The following is a 12,226-nucleotide window of genomic DNA, read 5'->3' as shown; positions in this document are numbered from 1 at the left end:
CTACTCTCTCACTTCGTCCCAGCTTACCCTTCCCCCTCCCCGTGTCCTCAAATCCATTCTCTATGTCTGCGTCTTTATTCCCGTCTTGCCCCTAGGTTCTTCGTGACCATTTTTTTTTTTTTTTTAGATTCCATATATATGTGTTAGCATACGGTATTTGTTTTTCTCTTTCTGACTTACTTCATCCTGTATGACAGACTCTAGGTCCATCCACCTCGCTACAAATAACTCAATTTCGTTTCTTTTTATGGCTGAGTAATATTCCATTGTATATATGTGCCACATCTTCTTTATCCATTCATCTGTCGATGGACACTTAGGTTGCTTCCATGTCCTGGCTATCGTAAATAGTGCTACAGTGAACATTGTGGTACATGTCTCTTTTTGAATTATGGTTTTCTCAGGGTATATGCCCAGTAGTGGGATTGCTGGGTCGTATGGTAGTTCTATTTTTAGTTTTTTAAGGAACCTCCATACTGTTCTCCATAGTGGCTGTATCAATTTACATTCCCACCAACAGTGTAAGAGGGTTCCCTTTTCTCCACACCCACTCCAGCATTTACTGTTTGTAGATTTTTTGATGATGGCCATTCTGACTGGTGTGAGGTGATACCTCATTGTAGTTTTGATTTGCATTTCTCTAATGATTAGTGATGTTGAGCATCCTGGAAAGGGAACTTTATAAAAAGCGATTTTCAAGAAGTTTTTGTAAAGGTTCTGCATCATAGGAAGCTCAGAGTGTTATATTTTTCTACTTAGGGAAGTAATTTAAAATCAGAGTCTTATGCTCTAGAAACATGCTTTTCAAAGTCTTATGTCCTCTGGCCCTGCTTAATGACTTAAGGACATCCAATCTCACTGTGCTACATTGTATATATGAGAGAAGCAGCCTAACATAGTGCTTAAGAGCTCAAGATCATGGTTATATTCTTGCTCTGCCACCTACCAGCTGTGTGACTTTGGGCAGGTTATTGAATCTCTGTTTCAGTTTCTTCATCTGTAAAATGGGATGATAATAGGCATATCTCATAGGGTGGTTGTGAGGATGATATATATTAATACATGTAAAATACCTGGACCAGTACTTATCTGGCACATAGTACAAGTTCAATAACTATCAGATATTATTATTATACTTCTTTCTGAAAAATTAAGGATTTAAAGATGTATTGCATTTTAGTCTTTTTCATTTATAAATTTGTTGGGAAACATTCTAAAGAATATCTTTAATCGACGGTACTTTTATAGTCGTCAACTCAGATTTGGGTTTTGTTTTCAAATCTTCCTTGAAAAAAAGCAAGTGTGTGTGTGTGTGTGTGTGTGTATGTGTATGTGTAAAGAAAAAAAAAGCCTCTGCAAATGAATGCTGATGCCACGTATCTTCCCACAGTGGTGCAGCACTCCTGCCATTCCAACATTCAGCTACCCAAAGGGAGACAGGGAATTTTGATTAGCATCCAAAGAATCACCTCATCTCTCCCTGCAGAGAACACAGAGCACAAGACTCCATGTTCTGTCAAGTACATGTCGCTAGTTCTTGCTTTTGATTTCATAGGAACTACATAAAAGCAAAAGCCACTTTAGCTTTTTGTTCCCAGTATTTTATTCCAGTCTAAATTTGACCTTTCAAGAACACATTTTGTCTATGGCTCCTTACATCTGAAGGATGGTGGCAGAGTGAGAAGTGAGATAGAGTCTGTCTCCTGCCTCTCTAGATCGACTATGGAAAACAGACAATTAACAAACAGACCCACAGAAAACAAGAGGCTGTTTATTTACTGGAGGTAGAGTATTGGTGGGACTCTATCTGAACACAATGTTATGGAGGTGAATTTTGTGCCCCTGCCCCTTCCCTCACTGTCACAGCCTCTTCTCCATGACCTTAGGCACCCCTGGGCCTGTGCTGCCCGGACCTCAATGATGCTCATGCCTCATTCATACCCACCCTGCCCTGCTCCTTACTGGTCCCTCATGAAAGCTTAATTCTTCTGAGGTTTCACCCCTCAGGGCCCTTCCAATTTACTGAAATACAGTCTCCTAGTGGATTATTGTGCGGAGATACTTTCCTCACAAAGAAACACATTTAATTTGTATTCAAAGCTGATAATCCCAGAAACTGAGAAACGGGGCTCTCTGTGCAGACTCGGTTAACTTCTCCTAATGGGCCATGATATTATTTTTGTAAGAACTTTGTATTTTAGAAAAATTGTTTATAGAACTAATGAACTTATTTGAAAATTGCTGAGAGTAGATCTTAGAAGTTCTCATCACAAGAAAAAGAAATTTGTAGCTATGTGAGTTGATGGATGTTTATTGTGGTGATCATTTCACAATATACGTGCATATTGAATCATTATGTTGTACACTTGAAACTTACACAATGTTAATGACAGTTATATCTCATTAAAACTGGGGAGCAATAAAATTAATGAACTAAACTAAGTTGATCCTATATATACATCACATATATATCATATGTGGGGGTGTGTGTGTGTATGCGTATCCACAGGTGTAACATCCTTTTTCTCTCTGCCGCATCTCTCCCACAAAAGCCCAACTCGCAGACAGCAGGAGACTTCTCCGATTGTGTCAAATTGCTCCCGAGATGGGGAGACTAACATGGTGCTAATGGAAATCAAGTGGCCAAGCTCAGCTTCCTGGTAAGAGCTGGCCTTGGCTCCTTCCCGGGAGGAAGGCATAGCTGGCATGGCTGGCTGTCTTCCCCTCCCATGCCCCCTGAAATCTGTGCCCCGAGCCTGCTGGCAGCTTTCTAAACCTCTGTTCCAGATTTGGTACAGCCTTCCTTCATCTGCGACTTTGGAGTCTTGTGACGTATCACCCCATGACTCAGGCTGGAGACGGAAACTGTTTCATTAACTTGCCATTTCCCATAAGAAAAAACTTCTTTTACCCCTAAAGAATCTGAAGGGCACACCCCTTACAAAAATAGTTAACTTATCATTTTGAAAACTATTTTGAGGTCAATCAAGACTGTCATGTGTTGTCGTCTTGTAGCAGAGCAGAGTGACTTGTATTTGCCCATTTTCACAGGTGCAGTCTTCCAATCCACTGCGCCCCAAACTGTCACAATGATCTGTTAGAAATATCAATTAGGTAATCTCACGCCTGTGGTTAAAACTCTTCATAGACTTTCTGTTCTCTCTTCCTAACATCTTTATTCATTGTCTTCAGAGCACTAATAACAATTTGTAATAATATCACTCATTAGTTTAATTGTTTATTTTATATCTTCCCACCTAGAATGGAGGCTCTATGAACAGGAACCTTATTGATCTTCTTCTCCATTGTATCCTCATGAGTTAACACAGCCAAAGTAATGTCCACAGCCAAAGAAAATTACAAAGGGGTCACAATGGAAAAAAATGACCATTTATTGAGCACCTACTATATGCCAGGCATTTCAGGCACAATAATTCTATATCTTGGATTTCGCAAGGTTGATAGTGTTATTTCAATTTTATAGGTGATGAAGGTGAGGTGAAGTGATAGACCCAAAAGCACACAGAGTTGAAATAAAACCCACATATATTTGGTTTCAGAGTTGATACTTAATCTATTATTCCAGACTTTGTCTTTATCATACAATCTTTACATTTCTCCTGATCCTGAAGATGGTATTATTCTTTACAACATGGGGGTAGAGTGACACACAGGTAAATGTAGCATGTAGTTGCATATTTTCTACCCTTACTAAGACACAGATATATTAGGGAGATAATTTTTTTTAATTAATAAAGCAACCATGATGCCCTCAAAGATTTTTCAAACTGTAAAGTACCTTGTAGGCTAGACCAGTGGGAGGGGCAATTCTTTGTATAGCCCACAACTTCAGGCACATCCATCCCTGACCTAGCTCCCATTTATCTGGGTTATGGAAACAGAGAAGGCTGAATGTAAAGAATCTAAAAATGTGTTTTCTTAAGAAATGGGAGACATCAAGGCACAAGCATTCCTGTTTGGCTGTTCTTCTGAAGGAGGGTAATGACCCCAAATGGAGAGAGACATTCCTCCTACATTCCTCTACTAGAACTTCAGCAATGCAGCAACGCAGGGGGAGCAGCACTGCTAGTTGGTGGGCAACTGGTGCCCAGGGGGAGATGCCAAGGGAGCCTACCAGTGGTGGCGGTGCCTGATGTATATATTGGCACACAGCAGAAAGGCCTGTGCTCAGCAAAGGTGGCAGTACTGGGCAGAACCGGCAGCCATTCCTCAGTGATCCATGCCAGGCAGAAGGATGAGTGATATCTGGCAGATGCCAAGAGGTATCTGACCAACTAGTTTTGTGCATGAACCATGTATGACACCCTTGAAGACAGAGATATGTGGAAGAATTTTATGGGGACTGTATCATGTATTAACTGATGGCAGCCAGATGATTACTGATGATGTGACACAGCTTGTTCTAAGACATGAAGAATACTCCTGTCTAACAGTTGGTGGGAATGTAAATTGATACAGCCACTATGGAGAACAATATGGAGGTCCCTTAAAAAACTAAAAATAGAACTACCCTACGACCCAGCAATCCCACTACTGGGCATATACCCTGAGAAAACCATAATTCAAAAAGGGTCATGTACCACAGTGTTCATTGCAGCTCTATTTACAATAGCCAGGACATGGAAGCAACCTAAGTGTCCATCGACAGATGAATGGATAAAGAAGATGTGGCACATATATACAATGGAATATTACTCAGTCATAAAAAGAAATGAAATTGAGTTATTTGTAGTGAGGTGGATGGACCTAGAGTCTGTCATACAGGGTGAAGTAAGTCAGAAAGAGAAAAACAAATACCGTATGCTAACACATATATATGGAATCTAAAAAAAGAAAAAAAATGGTAATGAAGAACCTAGGGGCAAGACGGGAATAAAGACGCAGACCTATTAGAGAATGGATTTGAGGACACGGGGAGGGGGATGGGTAAGCTGGGACAAAGTGAGAAAGTGGTAGTGTATATATGGACATATATACACTACCAAATATAAAATAGATAGCTAGTGGGAAGCAGTCGCATAGCACAGGGAGATCAGTTCTGTGCTTTGTGACCAGCTAGAAGGATGGGATAGGGAGGGTGGGAGGGAGGGAGACTCAAGAGGGAAGAGATATGGGGATATATGTATATGTATAAATGATTCACCTTGTTATAAAGCAGAAAATAGCACACCATTGTAAAGCAATTATACGCCAATAAAAATGTTAAAAAAAAAAAAAAAGAATACTCCTGTCTTACAGGACAATCATGAGGATTGAATGAGACCACACGTGTGAAATACCTGCTCAATACCTGGCATAGAGTAGGTGATCAACATGGTCAATCTCCTCCCCCGCCCTTATTGTAATCTCTTAGACTGACAAAGGCAGTGTGTCCTTGCAGTATTCCTATTTAAAGGCCCTTTTTAGGAAGAGTGTAATAATTTGAATATCCTATTAAGAGCATTAAAATAAAATACCAGTACCGAATGTTTGTACTGAGACTATTCTAATTTCTTTATATGTGCAAATGTATTTAATCTTAGATACTTACTTTCACTATCTCCCTTTTATAGAAGAGGAACAGAGGTGCCAAGAGGTTAGGTAACTCACCCAAGGTCACACAGTTAGCAAGTGGAAGTCAGAATTCACATCTGAGCAGTGACCATGTGCTTAACCAATATATTTACTGCTTCTTTGTATCAGGTATGTTCAGGTAATAAAGAAAACATAGATTGGGCTTCCCTGGTTGCGCAGTGGTTAAGAATCCGCCTGCCAATGCAGGGGACATGGGTTCGATCCCTGGCCTGAGAAGATCCCACATACTGCGGAGTAACTAAGCCCGTGTGCCACAACTACTTAGCCTGCGCTCTAGAGCCTATGTGCCACAACTACTGAAGCCCGTGCGCCTAGAGCCCGTGCTCAGCAACAAGAGAAGCCACGACAGTGAGAAGCCCGTGCATCACAACGAAGAGTAGCCCCTACTCGCCGCAACCAGAGAAAGCCCGCTCACAACAACGAAGACCCAACACAGCCAAAAATAAAAACACATAAATAAATTTATTTAAAAAAAAAAAAAGAAATTATTGATTGAGTGCTTTCTATAGGCAAGGCGCTGTGCTGGGTGCCGCAGGCTGCATCGTACAGCCTCAGGGGCCATCACTCACCATAATCTAGGTAAATGCGGTGCCCAGCCTGGACAACTATACATCACAGCCCTAGGGTACCCAAGATGTGATACTTTTCCTGAAACAAGACAGCCTGTGAAGGTGCCATTATAGAGGGCAAACAATGCCAAAGGAGCAAAAGAGGACTGAGATTAATTTTGAGTCTTTTATCTATTTAAAAGTCATAGAGATATCAGATAAATTTGTAGATAAATAGTTTCAAACTCATAGATTGCCCTTCATGGGGACCAATGGGAGATATGTCTCTAAGACTTTAGTACCTGGAAATATTACTTTTCTGGGCAACAGGTATTGCTTTATTTTATGCAGAATGTATCTCTTTAGTAGATAAAGTTATCTTTTTGTTTTGGATATTTAGAAACTTAGAACTGGACTGGGGTTCCAATTTTGGTAATTGTGTGTGATCTTATGGTGTGTGTTTCAGTGAGCTAGTTTTCCATCTTATCTCATGTACCTCCTTTCTTTTATCTTTCCTGTGATTTATTTTAAATATGTACATTTTTACATCTAATTGCATGCACTCTTGCTGGTTGATTCCAATCTTTTGTCATGGGGTAGAGTCAGTGAGTGTGGACTTATTCCCCCTTAAAGGGGCATCAAGCGGGCCCCCATATGCAGTCCCTGTTCACTGTACAGAATGACCAAGCACAGTAACTTGAGCCCCAGTCAATGTTTGATGTATGACTCCTGGCTGTTTCAGAAGGAAGAATATTTTTTCTGCTCTTTGCAGGAGAAGTGTTGCTGTTCTTCTGGCTGATTGATTGATTGTTTGTATGATGACAGTCCAGCTGTAAAGACCATCATCTTGACATATTTAATATTACATTTGATGCACTGAGGGCTGGCTTGATTTTGATAAACAACTTAGTTGAAACGGAAAGTCTGTCTCTTGATAGGGCAGCTGTGGAAGTTTATGGAAACAGGAAAGCAGGTGATCTTAGTGGAGTAAAGATCAAGAGAACTGCACACAATTCCCATAGGTCTAGTCTGTTCCCTTTTTGTGCCATGAGGTACCACATTTAACATTTGCCAGGGGTGGGACTTGGTATCTGTATCTATTGGAGAGGAAAGGAAAATAAGGAAAAATGTTCCAGGAGATTTCCATCTTGTTTAGTCTTTACAACAACCCTAAAAGATAATCATTTCTAAAATGTTTATCTGTCCTATGGAGATAATACAGCTTTAGAGAGGTTCAGGACCTTACACAAGGTCACACAGCTCGACTGTAAAAAGGTGGGGATTAGAAATTGGGCAGGTTTGACCCTAAACGTGATCACCGAACTCTTTCAGCATGCAGTTGGGTGCTTGCTTTTCTAATCACAGGACAAGATTTAACTGCGATACCTTAGCTTACTGAAGCCACTAATAAAGAGGGAAATCGCAGTATTTCCAGAAGGTAGAAGTACCTCTGCAGTCCTGTCTGGTGGTGTAGTTTGTGTGTAGGAAGGCAACAAATCTCTTTGAATCCCGAACTGTTTCTCAGGCTGCGAAGGGTCTTTGAGGTGGCTTGGGTATATGTGTGTATATATATGTATAAAACATCTTTATTGGAGTATAACTGCTTTATGTTGTTGTCTTAGTTTCTGCTGTATAACAAAGTGAATCAGCTATATGTATACATATATCCCCATATCCCCTCCCTCTTGTGTCTCCCTCCCACATTCCCTATCCCACCTCTCTAGGTGGTCACAAAGCACTGAGCTGATCTCCCTGTGCTATGCGGCTGCTTCCCACTAGCTATCTGTTTTACATTTGGTAGTGTATATATGTCAATGCCACTCTCTCACTTTGTCCCAGCTTACCCTTCCCCCTCCCCGTGTCCTCAAGTCCATTCTCTACGTCTGCATCTTTATTCCTGTCCTGCCCCTAGGTTCATCAGAACCATTTTTTTTTAGATTCCATATATATGTGTTAGCATACGGTATTTGTCTTTCTCTTTTTGGCTTACTTCACTCTGTATGACAGACTCTAGGGTCCATTGAGGTGGCTTGTATATTGATTGACTGGAGTTGCATGCGTGGTGTTTTGTGATCACAACAGACCACAGCTGCCCTTAGTGCTGCCAGAGGGCAGCCTTTTCAGACAAAAGAAATCATTATCCATTCTTTGTTGCAGAGGACACTGCCTTCTCTCTGTGCTGCCTTCTTCTAGTTGTGTTGGGTGAGGAACCCATCAATCCAGAGAAATAGATAGGATGTGACTTTTTTTTTCTGACTTGGTGTTAATAATTCAGTAGTTCTGGGCATTATATGTTTTAAAAATCCAAAGTGTGCAAAAAGTATATAGCTTTATTTTCTCAAGATGTAGCCCATATACTGCTAGCCCTCTGAGAAAGCAGAGGGCTTAACTATGATCATTGACCTTGGCCTCTGAGAATCCTCTGTGGCCACTGTGGAGAAAAGAGAGCCAATATCATCCATTCTGGATCAGAGTCTTCTCTGTAAGTCTTAGGGGGCACCTTGATGTTTCGGTGGCCCCAGTCCACCACATGGGGTGAGAAAAACTGCTGTATGTCATGGGAACAGGGACTAGATAAACAATGCAAGCAGTGTGTTTACAGATATGCAAATAAACATGCAAATTAGACTCCTGTCGGCTTCATTTAGAATGTAATTTAAAATTAATTAAAAATTAAGAGGTAAATTAGAAGCTAACACTCAACACCATATGGGAAAATATACATATTTATCCGACTGGCATATATATGTATACTGCACGGGTGGGAGCTAGCCATGATGTGTGCAAAATTCCTCCATTTTGGTATGGCATAAAATCAATGTGGGGAAACCCGATATGTTGTAAGGATTATTTTTTAGTGCTCTGTGAATTAAAATTCACTTTAACTTAAGGATTAAATGAATATATTTAAAATGCATTAAATTCTCTGTAAACTTACACTAAAGGACACAGAGTTTTGCAATTGGGAAGTGAAATGATAAATCAGGTACAGTTTACCTCCATATGCTATAAAATATTCGTGAAACTCATTTTTCTCAAATGGGGTCATTGAGCACATTCACCCTGCCAGACTTTTTGCATATTGTTAATATGCAATCTATGCTTGGAAAGTAATGATTTCCTCTCTCAGCCACTCAGGAGTTCTGGGTGATTAATGAGTTAATGGCTGCATCCACACAAGGCCAAAACAACTCATTGAAAAGTGAAAAATTCAATCACTCCACTGACTGTTTTGTGTACAAAACAACCAAACAACCTCTGTGATTGATTTTCTTTTCACTGAATTGATTGCTATTTTTTGGCAACTTCATTGAATTAACCAGTTGTTTGGTATAACCAGAGTGGACCAACTCCTTATGTGAATGTTGTAAAACATTTCTATATCAGCCTTTCTACTATCCCTAAAAATACATATAAGCAAGGATTCAACTTATAGTACCTGTGTAAAAAATTAGAATTATTCCATAGTTTGGCTATCTTGAACACAATAATTATATTGAAATGTAGGTAGTTCTTTTAAGATAATGACAAATAATGCAAAGGACATCTTATTTTTTGAAAAATTCACAGACACAAAGGGATCTGAAGTCAACCAGAATAAGATGACCACAGTGTACATGTCATAAAGAAAAAGAGAGAAAAGTTGACAACAGTAGTGACAACAAAAAAATAACAACAAAACTCACACAAAGACCAAAGGAAGCTTCAGAAGACAGTGCAACTAGTGAGCAGATTAGGAATTTGGAAGCATGTTCTGAGAGCTAGAATGGTCAGTGTTGAATTTGGTAAACAGGTGTGGAAATAAGAAAAAAGGAAATTCAAGAAAAAAATGTGTGCTCTTGGCTAGTATACAGATTATACACTGTCCTAATATAATTGAACATTGAATAAAAATAGTTTCTTGTATTCATTTACCTCTGTTAACTTTGATTGCTTCATTTTTAATAATGCTGGCAGGCTCTGGCTAATGTGATGAAAAATGTTATTCTTTAAAATGTTGGAGTGGAGAGCAGGGTAAAACACACCTATTAAAGAGTCTTAACATTTGGAAAGGAAAAAAAGGAAAGTTATATTGTAGGAAGCTTTGCTTTTGTTTGTTCTAATTTAAAGGTGTAGCAGGCGTGCAAAGAGGAAAGTTCACGTTGTTATTTGCCGCAATTGAATGCGAAGAATCATACTTAAAGAAGATAGAAATTTATTGAAATTAATGGCACCGCAGAGTAGAAATGAGCCTTGACAATCACTCACTCCAACCCTTATTAGTTTACAGATGAATCTACTGAGGCTTCTGAGGGTGAGAACACCCGTTCAAGGTCATAAGACCCATTCAAGGTCATGTGGCTAGTTTGTACTCAGGCAGAAGAAATTTCCAGATTTCCTGACTATCAGGCAGGGAATAGTCCCCGTGAGTGTGCCAGAGATGAATGAGTAAGGTACAAATTTTAAAAGTTGAAAGAAAAGTGACGAATTCCCATTTCAAGAACTTGAATATTGCTTGCAGTAGATGGAAGGGCTCACACTGAGACCTAAGAAAGTGGAGGCCGGCTCAAGAGTCCTCTTTCTGGGTTGCAAGAGTTAATGTCAGAAGGAGTTGCAAGGTGCTATCTAAATGGGCCCTCCGGGTTCCAGGAGAGAAAATGGTCCTGGAGGAGGTCTTCCAGCTGATTTGAGAAGGGGCACAAAGGACTAGAGAAGGGAAGGTTGAGATGAATTTCTGAGTTTGGAATGTGTTTTGATGTTAGAGCCGCCTCAAAGTAGTCTAAGAGATTTGTCAGTTTTGGAGAAAAAAGAATTGTAAGAGAGGAATGTTTTAAAAAGATAGTGCCATAAGAGCTATAGTGTGATAGTGCAGAGGGTAAAGGTGAAGGTCAAAAAGGATCATGCTCAGATGAAGCCAGGCAGTGGTGAGAAAGCCCAAACTGGGGAGAGTTCTGCTAGAACTTGTGATAGACAGATGTGGAAAGGTCAGATGTGCATTTTGACTCAAATGTCTTTTAACAAACTGTCCATATAACTCTGATGCTTGTCTTAGGAAAATTGACAGCTTATCAATAGACACTGCAATTCTGTTGTGGCACGATTCATTCGTATTCAGTAGACGTGGCTGAGGTGTTTGCCCACCATCAGCCTGAACCAACGGCAAACTAAAACAAGGCTGGCATAAGTTTTTTCAAGGAAGAACTGCTTCTAATCAGAGATCTGAATTGTGGGCCACAGGCTTACAGGGGTCATGAAGTCCCAGATTTTCACAGGATCATTACATGGCTTATATATTAATAGGATGAGGAATCAAAGTTAATAAAGGCATGGTAGTCTGGGGAAGGGGTTAAAGTTGGGAGCTGGTATAGCAATTCACTTAGGCTTTCTGTTCCTAGAGAGAGTAGGAAGAGGTAGGACAGAAGAGAGAAAGAAGTGAGGTGGTCAGTCAGGTATTTCTCTCTCTCCCTCTTTGGCTTGGGAATAGGAAGGTATATAGGACACCCGGTAAGAACACTGGGGTTTTGTTTTGAGACCCTGGGAAGAGCCAGCACCAACATGGGATAGCTATAATTAAGAGTGGGGATGGATCTAGTTGGCATACTTGAGGGTCTCTTGTTTCCTATTAATGAGGATGCTGAGTCTGTAGCCAATAGGGCTGATGCGGCAGCTGTAGGACACTTAAGCTGCCTTACTCTCCCACCCCACTCGTTGCCACCAATGGAGAGAAGCAGCGGGAGGGGAAGGCTGTTTGAAAGATGGAGCAATTTTATTCAGGAGAGACTGGGTATTCCCTAAAGCGGCTGTTTAAATTATTGGATCAAACTAAATTTAAACCAGGTTAGACATTTAGTTAATTTATTTTTCTCTAACCAGCAGGTGGAAGTTTGGAGGAAGACAAGATTATAGACAAAATAAAGGCACTACATTTTCTCTGATAAAAAAGTCTCTTAACATTTTCATCTCCTGTTGGTTTTCCAGGAAACATAGAAATCCTGTGTAAGAAATAATCTCAAAATTGACGTGATGGATTAAAGATGGGAAAACATGTTCTGGAATGCCGAATGGCAACGTTAGTCTGTGTCTACACACACAGATCAACGTGT

This window comes from Balaenoptera ricei, chromosome 5, assembly GCF_028023285.1.
Source record: "Balaenoptera ricei isolate mBalRic1 chromosome 5, mBalRic1.hap2, whole genome shotgun sequence".
Classification (NCBI taxonomy): Eukaryota; Metazoa; Chordata; class Mammalia; order Artiodactyla; family Balaenopteridae; genus Balaenoptera; species Balaenoptera ricei.
The sequence above is the reverse complement of the archived record's forward strand: the minus strand, read 5'-3'. Positions refer to the sequence as shown.